The sequence below is a fragment of the Corvus kubaryi genome, unplaced genomic scaffold (genome assembly GCF_017639235.1).
Source record: "Corvus kubaryi isolate FWS band 111438036 unplaced genomic scaffold, C.kubaryi_AGA036_p1.0 37398, whole genome shotgun sequence".
NCBI classification, from domain to species: domain Eukaryota; kingdom Metazoa; phylum Chordata; class Aves; order Passeriformes; family Corvidae; genus Corvus; species Corvus kubaryi.
The window spans coordinates 31,072,429-31,092,899 of NW_024581137.1; the positions used below are offsets into that span (position 1 = coordinate 31,072,429).

The 20,471-nt window shown below is 36.7% G+C and overlaps 1 long non-coding RNA gene across 3 annotated transcripts in view; it reads right to left on the reverse strand.

The window, feature by feature from the left end:
- LOC121671636 overlaps positions 1–20,471 on the reverse strand; it is a 296,300-nt gene that overhangs the window by 133,666 nt on the left and 142,163 nt on the right. For all 3 annotated transcript variants that reach the window (XR_006018558.1, XR_006018559.1, XR_006018557.1), the window contains 2 exons: positions 17,354–17,572; positions 2,494–2,628 (listed from right to left, as the gene is read on the reverse strand). This is a non-coding gene — a long non-coding RNA (uncharacterized LOC121671636). The remainder of the gene's footprint in view (positions 1–2,493; positions 2,629–17,353; positions 17,573–20,471) is intronic.

Here is a 20,471-nt window from a genome sequence, read left to right on the forward strand (position 1 = left end):
ACTGAACAATCTTCTTTTCTCCTCTCAAAATGTTTAGCCTGGACACTTGACTTCTGTCTTTGATTTTCTATTTGAGGGTCTGTATAAAGAACTCTTTCAGACAGCTGGAGTATGTAGGTGAAATAGTTGATATAGGATAGCATGCTGTATCATCATTCTTTTTCTTTGAGCTTCCCAATATCACCAGTGGTGAAGGAATTTGGAACATCTGAGTAAACTAATTAGGACCTAATTAGTATTACGAAGGGTTTTAAGACCCTTTGCCACTCACAAGCAGTTCTGCATAGCTGCCACCTCCTGTTGCATTTCTAGCTCACTAGGATTAGGAATCTCTTGCAGCAAAAGAAATGTATCTGCAAGAGGCAGCTACACTATGTGGACCCTGAACCTTAGTATGAGTGAGAAGGTCCTGAGTAATGACCTTCACATTTAGAAGGTCCAGCAAAGTGGTGGCAGCTATATCCCACATATCAGCTCCTCTAACATCCTAATTTAATAGGTACTGTGAGACCCTGTATCTAAATTTTCAGTGCGGAAGAATATTGCCCTAGATTGACCCCATCTGAGTTTGACAAAGTCTGGGCACAGAAAGACGTTTTTGTGAGAGGCAGCCCTAAAGCTGAGCTGACAATGAAGCAGGAGCTGCCAGTTCCCATATGGGTTTTGGGTGTTATTTCTCTCCTCAAAAGTAACAGACTGCCTCAAAGTAGCTCCCACAAAGTTCTGAATGCAGACACTGGCCATTTTGTGAAGTCTAGACCCTTGTTACATTGATACACTGAATTTTCTGATAGCAGGAGTTGTTTCTTCCCTGCAAATCAAGAACTTGCCTCTGTGAAAATCAGTAGTTTCCAGCCTTCCTCACCCTACCATGAAGGCAGCACTGAAGTCACAGGGCAACCTGTGACAGGCAGAGGACCACCTTCTGTATGAACTCAGTAGAAGCAGAGATCTTTCCTGTTTAAAAACAGTATTCAATTTGCCTCCTCACAGAGCAAAGGGCTGCTTTGAAACCATTCTCTTACATTGTCATTACTGTTGGGTTTTTCCCTTGCTTATAGAGAAACAGGAGACAGGTTTCTTGTGCTGATACTAATTACATCAGTGTGAAAAAGATTCCTACTCACAGCAGTGTACTTTTGAATATGGAAAAAAAATGTATCTTTTTGTCCAATACAGATGGTCAGCTCATGTTGTCCCTTTTCACCCTGATCATTACCATCCTCCACCCAAATAAGAATATTCTTAGCCCATTTTTCATACTGATCATTGCCATTCTCACTGAAACTTGCCTTTAGAGAGCCGAGGATTCTCTTCTTTCCTTTCTTACCTTCCCGGATCTCTAAACTAAACCTTGTTTCACCAAATGTATTGGGCTATGGTTTGGCAGCTGCAATATTTTTGATTTCAAGACTCTCATTAAATTAAAGAAAGTTTATATTTAATATTTAATATTTACCTTTCTAAATGAAATTTTCTCCTTCATTTTTTAAACAAGAAAAAACATTATGTCCAAGACACATTTTCCCTGAATTGTCCTTTGTCAGACAAAATATCAGTGATCATAGTTATAGACCAAACACAAGTTTTCACTCACTGTCTTGTAAATTAGGGTAGAAGACCAATACCCCATATGTTTGTCATGGTGCTTGATCTCTGGTTGGAATATGCAACCTTTTCCAAAATATCTCTTAATAGGAGGTCAGCATCATCTCTCTGGCATCTTTCATGAGCAGTAAGTTCTATGTGAAGGTGGAGAAAAAGGAAGCCTCAATCAAAAGGAATAACTCTGAACAATCCCATTTGTAACTTTCCCAGCATTACTATTTTTGCTTGCCAGTCTGGGGGCTGGAGGGAATGCAGCAGTTGTTTCCTCATCCCTTCCAGTATGGCACTGAACAGACTTTTCTTTTAACTATGGCACTGATATTAAGAAACAAGTTGAGAGATCACTTTTGTCATATCCCCTCGATGCCAGTGTTTTATTTATAGTTCTCTTCTATGCCAGTGTTTTATTTATGGTATTAAATCTACAAAGAGATTATAATGCAGCAAAAAAGGCTGTTATGGAAAAACAGATGCTGTTTTGTCCAAGAGCCATGCTTATGAACAAGGCCACCTGGCTTTATATACACTGACTTTGAACCACAGGCAGAACAGAGACATTTTCTTTTTCATTATTCAATCAGCTATTTTATCTGTGTCCTACAATGGTGCATAAAATACAAGACATTTATTTCTAAGAACTGACATGAATCAAATCTTATAGGAGAGAGCAGTGTTCTGAGTTTTGTTTTGAAATCGGGCCTGTGAATATTTTTGCCGCCTCGAAGTACATTAGTATAAAACAGAGCATTTATCCCACAAGTTATTATGTAACCATTGTAAATAATATATAAATACTTCAACTTTATCTTAGCTTAGCACTACTTTTAGTACTGAACTTATTTTATTAGCGTTTTTAATTGGAATTCTTAGTAAATCAATCCCTACCTTCTCTTCAAGGCAGTCAGCCCCTCCTAGTGGCTACTCCCAACCTGCAGCAAAACACTCCAGGTTTTCCTGACGTTTGTCCTTGGTCTTCGCTAAGCAGAGCAGTGAAGGTGGAACTGTGAATTACTTTTTCTTCTTAAAATATAGAAGAGAACAGGGAAATCTTTTGTCATTTAAAGTTATTGATGTAAAAAATAAACTGACACAAATTTTTGCATTATTCCTTGCATTAAAGCTTGTCCTACTTTTCATAGCCTGAATATTATGAGTCATACAAATGTGAGCTGTAAGAGTCTATATTGCTCGATTACTCATATTCGTCCCTCTGCTACATCAATACTTTTTGAAGTGTTTTGTAAAGCTGAGCAGTAAAAGCCAAACTATTCCATACACTGAAGGCTGAAAGCCTGAAAAAAAATGCTTGTGGTAATATCCTTCCTTTTTAGATCTTTCCTTCCCTTAATTTCAGCAACGCTGTTCACACAAGTAGTTATGCACATGTTTGTATGCTTGTTGGAGTGGGTCTCTGTCACTCAGCCAGGAACACATTTCTGACAATCTGCCTGGTTTTCCTTCCTCAGTTTTATTGCCTTGCTGGCTATTTCTGCCATGACACTTCACCTGTTGAAACTGCCCAGGGAAGCTTTTGAACAGTACCCCATGTTGTCACTAGAGTTGTGACTACCCCTTTCTTGCATATAAACATTATCAAAAAAACACAGAAAAAAAAAAAACCAAAGTCTTTCTCTCTCCCCTCCTCTCTCCATTTGTATCTCCATAGCTGACTTGGGGAATGTAAAAAAAAGTTTAACCGCTGGCTGCAAGTTATCAGTGCAATAGAAAAAGAGCTTACACAGTGATACGTACGTACTGAATTTATTATAGAAGACCCTGTGCAAAACTTAGTTATCTCTTGATATGTAAATCTTTCTGGAAAAAATTTAAAACCATTCGAGGAAAAGAACATAGGAAGTTTCAGTAAAATCCACTGCCAGCAAGCTATCAACTGCATGTCAGGGTGCTTTTCACCCAGTTTTCAGCAAAGAGCAGAACATCTACTGCCATTGCTCAAGTTACTCCATGTCATAAGCAATTTCCAGATTTTAGGTCTCTATATTAAGGCAGCGCTCTCAGTCAACCAGTAAAGCTGTCCTTCTGGTGGCCATCTAAAAGTACCAGCAAAAGTCCCAATTTTCAGAAGTAGGTATTTACTGCTTTGTGAGAATAAGGCACCATGCCAGGCACCTACAGAGAGAGCCAACCCAAATCAATAGCTGGGATCTTAGCAGGAGGTTAAGAACCCATGCACAGCACAGCAAGCAGACAAGACAAGCTTCATTTCTGATATAAATACACAATGCACTGAAGAAAGCCTACAGGCACTGAATCTTTTAGGATCAGTATAATTAGCTTACTCAACTACTTTGATATTGAAGGATACAGCCTAAATGTGCCAAAGCACATAGGCAACAACTAGCAAGAAAATTTCTGTCTCTAGCCCCAGGGAGGGAGAAAATTGTAGGTACTGTGTTTAATATCAGTAAAAGAACATACTAAAGGCTTTTTGAACACCCTACTTATGATTTTAGGAAAAAAACAGGGGGATATCTTGTGGCCTGGGGCAGGTTGCTACAGTTCTTAAGTTCACATAGATACAAGGTTTCCTCCACAACAATATAGATGTTTACATGGACTGGGGTTTTACTGTTAAACAAATTCCCATGACTGGGATTTTAATTTGTGTTGTACATATGAAAGTCATCTGACCAATAAATCTTTCTGTAGTTGACTGCTGAAGATGGCTTCAAGCCAATGCTGGAGAATGTTCACCTGAAAGTAACCCCTTCATGTTTCTGTAACAGCTTACTTTTGATTGAAGAATTATTATTAGTTATTTTCTTGGTGCTTTAATCTAAACTGACATCAGGAACTTACTACACTAGATGTTACCTATAAAAACACTAAGAAACAGTCATTAAAAAATATTAGTTTGCAACTCATATAGGCAAGACAGATTCAAATAAAATGCCTTCTGCTTCCTATCACAAACTGAGGTTCAGGAAACAAGTTGAACGAAAATTTTTATTCTTTTCTTTATCAAAAGATTTTCCATCTATTATGGATTATTGATTATATTTGTAGAAATGCTTGAAACAAGGACAACTTGCAGTATTCAATATTTTAAGATTATAAAATATGAAAGAATATTATTCAGTGTTTTAAAAAGCACGTCCCATATTTGAATGAAAATCTGAAATTTTGTAGTTTCCCACAAAATTGACAACCTGCCTGAATTTTGACTCAAGATAATCAAATCAGGCAACACTAGCTGAGGAAAAATAATTGAACAAACAGATTTACATTTTAAGAAAATATGGAACATATTAAGACCATGCATATGGATAATTCTAGAAACTGATGCATAGACTATTAGCTTCTTAAGCTACTGAAAATAATTTTTAAGTCTAGTGTGGTCTCTGAAACCAGCTTTTGGTCCCATCCTGCCTGGATTGTTCAGCTGTTATTTGCTGGCAAAATAAAATAAAATAAAATAAAATAAAGTAATTAAAAAAAAAAAACCCACCAACCAAACAAAAACAAAACCGCCAAAAAATTTAAAAATACCAAGCTAAGAAAAATCAATTCTATAGCTGTCAGGAAGGCCTGTAATATATTCTACTCTATGCTGGAATCAGAACAATTTCTAAAACAGCAAAATTACAACTGACTCAGAACCTAAAGCTACCCAAATTCAATAGAAATTCTTTTAGTGAGTCTAATGGGCTTTGGGTCACGGCCTCATGCATTAAACTAATTTATACCAAAAAAAAAAATCTATTTCCTTTTACTTTCAATTAATCAGAGAACTGGATGTGACCTATTGGTGGAATGGTAAATAATAGAGAGAACAGGTCAGTTGTACAGAGTGACTCGGATCGCTTGCAGAGGTCAGTTCAGATCTAAAGATAGGTTTTATTGCAGCCAAGTGCAAGGACTTCTATCTAGAAACAAGGACTATTTGTATGATGAGAAAAGCTACTGTAGAGAGCAATGATTCCGTCTCCAGATTGACGACAAATGACTGTAACGGTGGATGAGCAGTTGAACCTGATTTCCTTCAGTGAGCTAACATGATCCTTAATTGATTTGCAAGCACAGGAACATGATAAAGGTGGTAAGGCAGCATTAATGGCACCATTAATGGCACCATTACTGGAATTCAGTGTCCAGAATTAACATCTGTAGTTCTAAAAGGATCTCAAGGAATTGGAAGGAGTTCTGGAAAGATGTAATGATGCAGTCTTCAAAATATACTTCACTGTGTGAAAGACAGACAAAACACAGCCTATTTGGTTAATTTGACAAATGCCCTGGAGATAACTTGCTCATTATATGTAAAATAATATTTCTGATAATCAGTAAGAGTTTCATCTGACAGGAAAAGGTATAACATGATCAAAAGTGAATCCAAATAAAATTTAGCTAGAGAAAAGGGAGGATTTGAAACACTGAGAATTAAATTTTGGAAAAAAGGATATTACAAATACCCAGAATTGTATCATTCATGTGAAACTCTTTTTGTCATCCTCTTTTACCTCAAAAGAATTATGGTTGATTTAATAAATTAATGGATGACATTCTTTGATTTGTAGTATGTTGGCCTTGATATGTGACCCAGAGATACAAAGATGCAAGTTGTGCTATGAGTTGAGAGGGAATTAATGGTTTTGAAGCTAGTGCATATGGGATCTTATATGCAGTGGTGATTTCCCCTGAGGAGTACAATTCGTAGATAACCTGGTACATTGACAGTAGGTACATCTAGAAATGAGGAGCTGATTTGACCTGAGTCCATTCAGGACATGTGTTTGAGTACTGTCATGTTTAGCAGAGATTGTTATGTGCTTTATTTCAGTGGAACAGTTGAAGTACAGGTATTGGGCTATTCTGTTGGTCATTAAACTATTAATCCTCTGAAAGCAGACTATGGTTAGTAAGAGTATGTTCATCTACATATCAGTGGGTATAGTACATGTATTGAATGTATTACCTGGGCTAATGTAATGGAGATAGATATGTTAAGGCTGAAGGTGATTATAGATGGCTACAATGTCTTTTCACTTAAAAATCTATGACTTTACAACATAAGAAAAATGAATACATGATGGTTTGCTGAACCACATGAAGGATCTTTTCCAGGCTGAGTTTCGTAGATGGTTTATCTGCCTGAGATCATATTGTTAATTATGTCACTAGGTCTGGAATTCACCATGGGTATTACAATCTCTTATGCGTGGAGCTTTGTACACACAATACCACTAATGAATGCCAGACCTTATTCTCCAGTTGCAGATGCATCCCACCCTGAGTCCTTCCAGCTTGTGCTGTCAGGTAGTAAGACACAGATAGAGATGCAGCAGATGCAGAGGACTGAGCAACCTCAAGCATTTGTGTGACGAAATTTCCTCTGCTTTCATAGGAAGCTAAAGATGTATAAGGTCTGAACTAGAATGGTAGAATTAATGATTCAGCTGGGTACCAAGTAGGTTAGGATTCCAGCAGGAGCTTGTGCCTAGGGGAACCTCACAAGGTCTACACCTGGGGACAGCAACCAACACTGTACAGAAACAAGACCACCCCACGGATCCACTGGATAGGTGTTTGCCTGTCCCCAGCAACTGTGCATCAAAAAATCACAATAGATCCTGCCCTGAGCACTCAGTGCAGCAGGCACGGTGTGTCATGTCTCGCAGATAATGCGGGAGATCATTCTCCACCACAAGATTCATCACAGTGCACTGATAGTTGTTGGTGTTCACCACTGACACTGGAATTTTTGCCATTAGGATGATGGAGGGGGACCAGTAGCATTTTCTTATGCCTGAAATACAGCCAGTGCTTTGCTGCCAAGTGCACAGACCAAACATCTCAACAGGGAAAGGGCAACTACAAGTAGTCACCAGCACTACTAGAACAGTTATACATTTATTTTGGCTGGTAGGGATATCAAACCAGCTAGGAAATGAAACCTGTAGTTACTACCACCATAGTCAGACATTTTTGTTCTGCTTTACTGATCTTTTCCATAGTAATCATGATGAATCAGACTGTGATGAGCAAATAAAAAGCTAAAACCACTAAACACATAAGGGAATCTAAAGGGCACTTAATAAAACTCCTTGATTTGCTATTTCAACTTTTAATACACTCTATCATAATTAATTTTGATGATCTTAACCTAAATTAAAAGCAACGGGTAGCACTGCATGGAAGGAAAAGTATAAGGGCACCTTAATGGAGCCACCCAACATAGTGCCCTGTAGGCAACCATAACTTAATTTGAAAGCACACTTGATATGCAGAAATACACCCAAGTAAAATGGCAGGTGATCCTCCAAACAGAATAAGAAGTAGCTGTTGTATCCACCCTCAGCCACAGTAAATTTGTATGAACACAGTGCTTTTCATTAAGCAATCAATAATATATTTTATTAGTTCCAGAACACTGCATACAACCCACTAGAAGCAATCTCACTCCACAGTTTTGAGTGTGAATACCACAATTAAACCAAGAAAAGATAAATTAGTTTTTCCAAAATCTGGAGGTTTTTGAGTTGTAAAAGTCCAATTACAAATTAGCAAGCTGTGAATAATCAGATTAAAAAAAAACAACCAACAAAAAAACCCCAACAAAAAAAACAGTTTCAAAGCTGCATGAGCTTTACTTGCAAAATCCTCAAAGATTTATGAAGTTAAGTAATAATTGGTGACAAATGAGACCACTGATGATAGCTAATGCAATCATGGTTTTTCACCTGTAGTTTTGGATGTAATACTTGGCCTTTTGAGAGCACCACAATCTTTCTGCAACACAGATGTTTGAAATATACACAAATGAAACAGGTTTGTGTTATTCCAGGGTTCTAACAAATACACCTGCATTTGAAAATGTCTGATCTCCCATTTTTCTTCCAGTACAGTAGTGAACTAGATTTCCAAATGTGTTCATCCACCCGCCCCCATTGCGGGGGGAGCTATCGACTCTTAAAAATGTTTTGTCATTATATCACTAGACAGGAGATAACCCTGTCTTGAAAATCATCAAGATTTAGATGCTGAGGATTTCTGAAAATCTTCCTGGCTTCTTGTTGGCATACTAATATTAACTAGCACATATATGTTGCATTTGGATAAGATGCATCTCTTCATCATGTCTGTAATTCAATCTTGACATGGTAATTTTTAAGTTCTAAGAAGATAATTTTGTACTTCATTCTCCTTTTAGCGTGTGAGAATGCAAAAATCAAATACAGTGAATTTTTCATTCAGTTGCAAACTCTCAGTAAAGTGAATGACCCTTTTAAAAAATGTTAGGAAGCCAGGACACTCAGAATATCAGAAGCACATTTCAATCTGGTTGCATCGGAAATACTCAAGAACAAGGGTGAATAGTGAGGAATGTATTTTCAGGCTTAGAGAGCACCTGTATTCTCGGGGATGAGCTGAAATTATTAGAAAATCAACCCAATAAAGTGAAAGCATAAAAATAAGAAAAAAACTGTGTCCCAAGGACTTCACAGTCTATTCATTGAATCCTGTTTAATGCTGTTCAGGCAAATATGCATTGACTAAAATATGGTTATTCAAAGACTTAATTTCAGAAGTAAATGACTGTAGATTTAGAACTATGAGAAAAGAGAAAACCTCATGTATGGAGCAATCTCAAGCAAAAGAAAGAATGGCCCACAGATAGGATATTTTTCAAAGATTTAGAGGACAGGTTTAAAACTTCATTCATTCATAAGCTCAACAAATTACTTAAGGTACAGAACCTACTCGTTAATAAGATAATACAGCTTAACTCTTTTCTCTCCCACATGTGTTGTACAAACTATTTCCTAGGCCCGTCTTCAGTCCAACTATCTTCCAAACCATTCTTGACAATTGTCAAGTTGTCATCTAATACTGGGAAAGTTTTAGATGGTCTATTTGAAAGCTGTGCCAAGGAGAATGCTAATAATAGTTAAACTTTCTGGGTATTGCCTAAGCTTGTAACCCATCTCTATTTAATATACTGCTGTACTTAAATCCATTGCAAATCTGTGAAAAATGAAAGAAAGAGCAGTCTCCATTGTGCAATACTGTAGTGTTATGGGCAAGAATCTTCTGCAAAAACAGTAAAACCTTTCTGTAAAATAAGGAAAACAATTCATTATATAGCCATGCACCCCTGAAGTGCAAGAACTTTTCTTAGATTCCACTCTTCCATTCGGAAATTCTACCTTTAAATCATTCAGCAAACTTCCATGACATTGTCATTATAGATGGGCAGATGTGAACCTGATGTTTATACCTGCACATTGTACTCTGAAGCATGGCAGTCTGCCTTTATATAGTACATAGTCATTCCCAGGCTGGTAGATTTTGTGCTCCTTGAGAAAAGCATTGTTCAAACACATACAATGTCACATTAGATCAGTTAATGTCTTCCTAAGCTTGTCTTCAAACTAGGGTTTGTTTCAAAAATCACAAAGCAAATCTCATTCACTAGGACTGAGAGGAGTTCAATCTCTCTGGAAGTTCACCAGGGAGAGGTTTTTGTAAGAGCATTTTAGGACCAGCTTCTTGAATGTGATTCTTGTTTTATAATTTTTAGCAGAAATTAAAAAGCAGCAAGCAGTCACAAATGGCATTTCTGGAAAAACATGTTGGTCACTTGATTTAGAGATTTAATAGGTATAATTCCACTAAGAGTTATTTGGACTTACACTGGTATAACATTTGAGTAAATTGTCACACCACTAATCCATAGAATTCTACCAGTATATAATAAAGATATAGTTGTGTGAAATTGTTTGAACATTGCTGTTTTTACCCCTAGTTTTCTCTGCAAACTTAGCTGATACTGCAGACAGAATCCATGCAGTGCAAATTATCCTCTATTTCAAAGATACTAGCTTCAAAATGAAGTTCATTTTCTTGCATAAATAGGATGCAGTATAAACAGAGGTTCTTAGACAACTCAACATCGAGACTGAAAAATACTTTCAATCTGTGCTAGTTAGCAGCAAACAACATTATGTTTCCCCGAATGGCTATACTAAACATTTAACAAAAAAAAGTCTACATTTAGAAGCCATAATTTGACTGGTTTCAGTTGCAAAGCCTTCTGATTACTACTATTAAAAACCTTACCATGATTCATGCCCATTTCTGAAGAAAAAAGCTGTCTGGGAACAAAAACCCACAACAATAACTTGTATATTTTTCATTAAATTATGTTTTTCCTATGATTTTGGAGGATTTTAAATTCTTTTAAAATAGATAATATCTTTAATTTTAATTCCACTCCCATTGTGCGGGCTATTATTTTTATTTAGCCAATAAATGGAGAGAAAAAAAAGAAAAATGAAATCAGGGTTAAAGCATGAAGAGAAAAAGGCTGGACATTAAAGGATCTTTATTAAATAATTATTTTTAGGACTACTTTTCAGTAAGACAAGAATTTTAAATGAATGATTCTGCAATTTTACTGAAAAGTCAGTTGAAATGAAGAGTTATCATGTAAAATTTTGGTAGAAATCTACTTTCTTGCCAGTTTCTGGGGGAAAAAAGAAGAAGAAAAATTTAAACAAACAAAATTTCACAAATAAATACCTCATTTTCTCACCCTGCTCCTACCCCCAAAGTGAAACAAAACAAAAAGGCAACACTACACAGCATCTCCAGATGTCAAAAGTTATTATCCCTTTTTTCCTTGCACGCAAGAGGAAAAGGAATCTTATCTGGAGCATATCCAGCTTGGGGCTGGGGGAGTAATGTGTACGCGAGTACAAAAGATTCCAAGACAACAGCTTGGAAAGGAACCATCTCAATCTCAGTGTTTACACAGTACATTTACCTGTCTGAAGCTCATAAATTATATGACCTCCATCTGACATTTTCAAATTAGATTTAGTAAGTGTAATAACATATTTAAAAATATGTTATTCAAGAGCTGGTTTGTTCTTTGTGGACCTGTTACAGGGACAATGTTGCAATTTTCAAGTTTGGCTAGTCCATAAATAGAGATATGGAAAAAAAGCAGTTAATTTTATGATAGTGTTACACTAAATCAGTCTTCTCATATTGTTTTATTTCTTGATTATGATTCTGTGTGTGTACATATATGTACATATATATATGCATATATATAGGGAATGTTTATTCCAGTTCATCACCTGCTTAAGAGAAAATTCATGATGAGAAGTACTGTAGGTGTCACTTCTCAGGTAGTTAACAAGGGTATTTATTAATATTAAATTTAATTTACTTATTATCAAATCATCAGCCCTTATAAAAAAGAAAACTAAGTATGGATTGTATTCCCTGGCAATATGAAGAGTTCAGGAAATGAAAAGTGTTTTGATCATATATAAAATATAGAGTATTGTTAGTGCAGAAGCCCTGTATCAACTTCAGTGACCCATTTACTGGTTATTCTTTCATTGTTTTAAAGGCATTATGAATTAGAGCTCTGCAGTTTAAATCGCATCAAACACATGCAATAGAATCCCTGTGCCTCAGTTAACCTTAAACAAGTATCAAGAGGCAGATTTAATGGATGTGATGTCATTACACTATATCATACATGCCAGAAAGAAAGAACAGAATATAATAGAATATCAGGGCAACATAGGAAAGCCATTTTTTCGCTATTTAAAGCTTCAGAAAAATGAGCCAAACCTGTGAGGAAGGGCCTGAAGTGCATGTAGTAATGCATCCTAAAATATCAAGACACTTAAGTTTTTCCATCCTCTTTAGCACTCTGTATTAAAAATCTGATGCTGTGCCAACAATCCCAGAAAAATTACTTTAACTGTTGCTGCAACATGATACCATTGTAAAGTTCACAATGAAATCTTTCACAACATTGTTCTGCTCCCCTTTCTAATTGGCTTTAATAGATATAGGTCTTCAGTTGCACCAATATTTGCACTTTTTTTTCCAGTGTCAACAGTCCCTTCCTGGCCCTATGTTTAACTCAAAGTGTAAACACAGGAGTGACTATGTGATTCATATGGATGCTGTACAAGTTACATGAAGCCAGAGGGAGACTTTCATTGATTTCAATGTGAGATTACTAGACAATGCTGGGGGTGCATGAACTTTTGACTAGACACTTTTAAATCCAGTGGTTATTTTTCCCTTTTTTGATCTCATTCTTAAGCATACAGATTCAAAATAGTTAAGTGTCAGAGTCCAGCATGTGGCACTGGGTACAAGTTCTTTGGTAGAGAAGCCTACCTATTATCAAGTTTTAATTTATTTACCTTCTTCATGAAAATAAGACAGATTGGTAAAATACTTTGAGCAGATAAGATAATCAAGTCTGACATCTAAAAAGTCCTGTCAGTGTTTAAGCAGAGCACCCAGGAAAAGGCTAACTGTCTTTTGAGAACAGGAGCAGAAACTCTGAAGACTGAGGAAAGAGGTTTGCGAACTCTGCTAAGGCCACTGAAAAGAATGCTTCAGTTTTGCCGGATGAGTCCACCTTTGCTTTCATTGTCATTTCCATTATCGAATTATCTCCTTTCTGGAAAGGGATAACTAGTTATTGATTCAAATGTCAGCAGCTTAATGCTATTATCCAGGGGCAGCACCAAAAAGGAAGGCCACTGCATCAACGATATTGGACACTCCCACTCTGCAGGACTGCATCTCCTTCTATTCTGTCTAGGAAGGCTTATGGCTCAGCATAACTGTAGATCTTGCAATCATCCATATATTTATCCTCACAAAATCCCTGCTATTCCTCTTACACTTATTTTAGAAGCAGGCAGTACATGTCTAGGGCGCAGACTGCACTGGAGCGTAGAATTCCCTGAGCTAGCTTTTTCTATCACATTAGGACCACGAGCAGTAGTGTAGCCACAGCATTATGGAGGTTGGTGCAGGTCAATACTCCAAAAGATGCTTCAAGTGCTTGCATTAACCCTTGCAAAGCTATTTCAAGTGTATCCTAAGCTGCCTGACAAAATCACAATGGATCTAGAAATCATCTGAAGCCTCCAAGTCAAATGATTTGTCAGTTATTTCATGCTGAGATTATCTTGAGACGTCCACACAGAGATTGTTACAGATTATTTCTTTCTATTCCAGGGTTAGCTGATAGTGTGAAGCCTGGACACAAAAGCAGGCACCAAGGAAGCAGTAAGAACATACACAGGTTCCCCTCTAAACAGCTAAGAGTGTAATATCACAAAGAATTATATGTGTCTAGTAAATGAGCAGGTTGATTATGACAAAGAATAGTAACAAATATCCTTTGTGCACAAGGTTCTGAGGAATGCTGAGAGCTAGCCCTCATTTTTTTTGGCCTCCAGGAGATTTCTAAATCTCTAAATAGCAATCTGAATTCCTTAGACAGCCACACACACGATCCAGAGCTTGAGTTCTCCGTGAATCTCCTGTTTCATCTCTAATTCAAAAGATCACTTCCTGGAAGCTCTGAAGGGAAAACAGTGAGGCATTTCTTTCCTCTTTGAACCACTTCCTATGCCCTGCACCAGTGAAAGGCCTAGTTAGTCTAGACCTAATTTCCTGGGGGAAAAAACATATTCTTTACAAGAAAGAGCACTTTCTTGCAGAATTTAGCCCTATCAAAAGGAGACAATAAGAACTAGCAGATTTATGCTTCAAAAAAATTGGAGTGTTTCTATTAGAACAAAATTATTTTTATCATATAACAATGAGAAGGGTTAAAGGTAAAAATTTCTCCTCTTTTTTTTGCCACCTATTCCATCTTCTGAATAAGGGCTTCTTTTGAGTTCCTGAGCACAAAAGTGCATCTGGAAAATGTCAACTAATGTATTTCAAAGTTATTATGTGAAAATAAAACCACTGAACATATTTTTTTATGAAACCTTCCAAGAAAATTCACTTCCGAGACCTGGCTTGAGAATGAGCAGGAGATATTTTTCAGTTCAAAATAATTTTATGAGAAAGGTTTAAATGTTTGGAAAATATGTTGGAACTGTAATTTATCCCTTAACCAACAGCCTCAGTGATGGATTACATGACCAATAGAGTAAATCTATGTGTATACACATGTACACACATCATTTCTTTTGTTTACCTTTGGATCAAAATAGAATGTTACAACATTTGTTTTATCATTTTCGATCCCCCTGAGGCATTGTGACATTTGGTACATTTATTTTTCCTGTTAAGAGATGATTCCTTAATTGTTTGAAGCAGGTGGAGGAAATATTTAGCAGAATGTTTACACTGTGACAACTATACGTCAGGGAGGGAAAGGGGGAATGTGTTTGAACATGCACAGAAAGCCAGGAGTCGATTACATTTCTTTCTTCTGCACAGTCCAATACGCAATCTGAAAAAAATCTCACTCCACCGTGGAGCTAATAACAATATATAGATTTCTAAGGGGCCACAGGCCCCTTGTCATTAACTTTGGTTCAGCACCTAAGTCAGGTGTGAGTACTTGCAAATATGGGCAGCCTTCTTACTGCCCTGCTTTGAACACTAAGCTTGATGTTTTCCTCATAGTTTTCCACAGAAAAAGGTACATTCCTCCAAAATTTATTTCAGGGGACCATAAGTGAAAGCTCTCCCTGCATCCTCCCTCCTCTTACTCCTTGTTAGTTTAAGTCAGGAAACTTAAAATAAAGGTCCTTGTGCATGAAGGGCAGGATATGCTAACTTAAGATCAGCAAGGAAAACATGGGAAAATCAACTTTTGCTCTGTTAGTGGGGTTAAAAGGATGAGGTAGAATGCTTAAACTCATGAGTCTCAGCCACACAGCTATGGCTGAATCCAGACCTATTCTCTTTTTTTCTGTAATGAAAGTTTATGACCACTCTTTCTGCCTTTTTAGCAGACAGAACCTCTGTATAGTTGCATAACCTGAACTCTTAGGGAATATTTCAGGATGACAGTGGGAAGAGATTTATTTCTGCCTTGCTTCTCCAAGACGGCCCTCATCTACTGGCAGTTTTCAGCAAACCCCAGTTTCTTGGGGAAACTCCAAATTTAAATCCATTTGGTGGAAGACAGAGCTCTAAATGCCCTATCAGGAGTTTTCCTAAATTATACTAATTCACAGGCCGGTGAATGGAGAACAGCTTTCCTGAGGCTCAGGTCAGTATTCTGGCCACTGGATTTTAAATACATATATTTTATACTAGGATCAAAGAATATTTAAGTACTTATTAGGGAACTTTAACACCTTTCATATGAGAGAATGCCATATTAAATGGGTGAATACAGCACGACACACAGGATACTTCTCTCAGAAAAAAGAAGAATTTGGGTTTCAAGCTTCTGGGAAAATTATTTTAATCTCCTTGGACTATTAGGTAAAAGGGCAACATTATTTCCACCAGCAATACATCATATCTGTAACTATGTTTTTCTCTTTGGTTATCCTAATACAAATATCCTGGTTAGCAAAACATGAAATAATTTAGTTTCTGGTTTAAATGAGGAAAAACAGAGACGCTTTTATTTGATCTGAACCAATTAGGATTTTTTTGTTGGTTTATTCAGACACAAAATAGTTTGAATATTCAGTCTATTTGCTGCTTACACAAATTCGTTGTTTGAATAATCATTAGGAAGAGGAACTTTGTCCAGCAAGACAGGTAGCAAGTAAATGGTTAATTGGGTAATGCTGCTTTTGGAGCATACACATATACAAGGGGGTCAAGACATATTGCTTAGGCACCCACATGAACCCATTTAAAGTTTTCTATATTAAATAATGAAATTTGCTACTGTTCAAACTCCATTCAATGTTTTTTGCTTTTACTATTACCAGGTCCATAATTCTTTCTATGGTACTTTGCCTTTGTTTACCATGGAGATGATTTGCAACAGAAGTTACTGTTAAACAGGAGTAAAGCTGGTGCAATCTATCCCAGAATAATTTCCATCTTTCTGAATCAAAGTATATAAATATATAATATCCTGTATTAAAAAATTAGTCTATTCAACCATATGGTATTTTTTGTGACAAAGATTTTTGTGATAGAAATATAAAGGAGATAATTTTAACTAACATCCAGAGAGCTTCATATCACCCATATTAAAAAGTAATCATTTTCAGGTTATCTGGTTCTTAACAGGGTCTACTAGTACCCCACAGCTCTCCCTGTTTTATGAAATCTCTGTATTGTATCAGATATGAAAATACCACATGCTGTATTTTGAGATTTCATTTAACAAAATGACAGGGTGAAGTCACAGTGTCATGGAGCCTGTGAGCAACAAGAATACAAGGCCAGACAGGACAAGGGAGAATGGCTTCAAACTGAAAGAGAGTAGCTTAGATTTGATAATAATATGAAATTCTTCACTAAGAGGGTGGTGAGGCACTGGAACAGGTTGTTCAGAGAAGTTGTGAATGCCCCATCCCTGGAACCATTCCAGGCCAGGAAGGATGGGGCTTTGAGCAACCTGGTCCAGTGAAACTTGACCCTGCTCACAGCAGGTGGGTGGGAACTAGATGACGTTTAGGGTCACTTCCAATCCAAACCATTATATGATTCTATAAAGAAGACAACACCAAAGCTCAGAGACTTGGATCCTGTCCTCAGCTTTGTCATTTACCAGTTCTATTATTTTGGACCACTCTGTGACTCTGCTTTGTTCTTTGGCCTTCCAAATAATTCTTACTTTTATCTACTTAAGAAACAAACTTCCCTGGGAAGGTACATTTTTTTTTCTGGAGGCAAGAGCAGAGTGTTTAGCACAGTGGGGCTCTGATCTCATTTGATTCCGTTAGACAAGATAGTACTACAAATAAATCACCATAATAATATTCTTATTTGCAGTTGAGATTAAACCTAAAGTTACCTTATTGGAGTGTCATCTTGGTTCCTGTGATATTTGTCTGAAACTTTCTTCTTACAGTATAACAAATGTGCTTCAACTCCATTGGTCAGCTTCTTCCTCTAATGCAGACAGCTTAATGGATTTTTCTTAAGCCCAGTACAGCTTGTTTCTGAGTATTAATTTCAACTTCAGGTTATTGTGCAAATTATGTCCTAGCTGGAAATTGAACCACGTTGACCACTGAAAAAGAAGAGCCTAATATATGACCTGTATTAGACAAATTTGCCCAGCCAGCAAAGTACAGTTGGATTGATTTTCACTCTGTCATAATGAGATATTTTGTTAGACAAGTTCTCCACCCAGTGGCTGCAAAGGTTCATGGGAGCAAGGATATGATCTCCAGTATGATACTATAGAAATGCTGGAGATCTAAATCCTGCATATATAGCTCAGTTGATTCAAAGGGAGACAGGCAAAAGGATGTTTCTTTCATTTGGACTTAACAGTGTTTAAGTCATGTAAGACAAAAAAAATAGACTTAAGAAATACAATGGATGTAACCATTTTACCCCTCCCTTCCAAAACCTGAAAACTTACAGTAGCACTCACTAAATTTTCCAGTTTTAAGAATAATTTATCAACATGGGTTCGGAACTGTGAGGAGTATTTTGTTTGCTCATTTGTTTTCAGCACAGAAATGCAAGTCAAGAATTCCATTTCCAACCTGCCATCTACAATTTGAAATTTTCCTGAGAGTTATACACGATGAAATTCAGCACTCAAGAAAAATGTCTTTACACTTATGAAATGTACAGACTCCAATGCAAATAACTGGTCATGTCTTAGATAAATGAGTGTCCTTACACCATAAAACACAAGAGTCACTCAAATTTAAGACTGTGTCACTTAGTTATGCCGAGATAAATTTGGGAAGCAGCGTTAGATGGGAAGGCTGGTTTTGAGAGGAGATGCCTGACACATGGAAAGGCTGTGGTATTTTGCCTGATTTTTATCCACAGCTTATCTCAAATATAAAAATCACTTTGGTTGAATTTCAGCCAGGGCTAGACAGCTTTCCATATAACAAAGTTTAACAGCATTCCTGTCTCCCACAGCAGCAGGACCAGAAATGCTTTGCTGCATTTCTTCTTTAAGCTACCAGCAGCAGTGAAATGTATTTCTGCCTCTGTGTTTTTCATAGAAAACAACTTCAAAAATTAAAAAGATAATTTTTTTAAAAAAAATTCAACACCATGTATTTATGCAATATGAGCTTGACCATTGTTCATTTTCTTCTTACTAGAGATCACAGAATCACAGAATCATTTAGGTTGGAAAAGACCTCCAACAGCAAAAAGTCCAACTTTTGACCAATCACCGCCTTGTCAGCCAGACCATAGGACATAGTGCTTTTCCCAGCTCATGCTTTCCCTTTCTCTCCCAATAGTTTACATGTTTTGAATTTCGTGTTGCTTCTTTCTCTGATATTTGTTGGTTCTTTTCAGTCAGTTTTATATCTAGTCAGAGAGTATATTATTTAATGAATTTGAAAATTACTGTATTTTAATATATAAATCCCTGTTTGTGGATGATGAATTTTTGGCCAATTAAAAACTCAAAAGTCCAACCATTTTTTTTCTTTTTGATTCACTTTTAAGATCTATAAAACACAGGTTGAGCAAGTAAACAAAAAAACAAACAAAAATTCACACACCTCTTCCTCCAGTTCTCACAACACTTTGGACATTAGATGCCACTCTGCTCTTTTCTGGCAGAGAACTGCAGTTTAGTTTCATAAACAAGTTGTAGCTTTTTCACTTGAGATGGGAAAAGGTACTACACGTATATATAATGGCATGAATTAAGTAAGACAGGAGAGGAATTAAAGTTTACAATTAGGATTTTGTCCTGTGAGTTTGACAAATAAGTACAACAAACTATAACTTAGAAGGAAATACTTAAGAACAATGTATTCTCAAAATACAGGTACTTTGCTATATTGTTGCTTTCCTTGCAAGGTTCTCATGTTTTAGAAGATTAATCTTTTAGGCAGAAAAAAAAAAATCTTCATTTTATGTTTTGTGCCACTGTTCACCCAGTCATATAAATATTTCTCCTATTATCCAACATTTATGACATTCTAGCTCCCTTGAACACCAAACATGATTTTTCACATTTTTTTCCTATTTAGCAGTGTTATGTTTTTTCAAATTTTGTTCTAAGTGTAGTTTGGATACTCATTATAGTTATGATTTAAAATGAAAATAAATATTTCTTTCATTAAGTACTTGGGAAACTTGAAATATGTTGTCTAAATGTCTTTTTGATGAATAAAAAAGTAAGGATGGATGGAGGGATTGAGGATGAGGAGAATAATCAAAGGTTTGGTTGTCTCTAAAAATTAAAAAATTCAGGCAGTTTAGATAACGCAGCTAGCATTTAGTTTTGTGTGTGGAATTATCCCACTCTTCTACTTGTTTATTTGTAATTTTTTTAATGAGAGAAAACATGGAGAGGAATCATACAGTAGCAATTTTAAATATGTCAGATTTCACCGGAAGAGAAAAGTAATCTTACTTAAAGTCTCCTTTTCATTTTTCTACTACAATCTAAATCATGGTTAAATTCATGCAAGGAGTTTAAAGTCTCACAACTCATTGGGAAAAAAGGCAGAATTAACTTGAAGCTCAAGTAACTTTGCACAGCTTAAGCCCACTCAAGCAGCAGACTCACATTGGGTTCCCACTCAGAGTGGGTTTAAACTTTAGGGACAACCAGCCCCATGTCAGTGGGATCTGTTCCCCGCTCACTGGCCCCTGGACATGGATCCTGTAACATCCCCACATAGGGAAACGCACAGATTTTTCCAAACTGTTAGCCGACCTCCCCACCTAGTGGCACTGCAGTGGAAAGGTTCAGGCTAACACTTGGAATTAAATCCCTAGGTTGAATTGCTAATGAAGCACAAATGCTCCGAAATAATGCTGTGCTAGAATTAGGGCCACGTAATTGCACAGAGTCTGAACTTCAACACAGGTAACCCCTCCAAAAACGTACCACATTTCACTGAAATCAGAGTTCATGTATTGTCTGCCCCTTCTCTATCCCTCATGTCTTTGACAAGTACTAATAGTTCCTA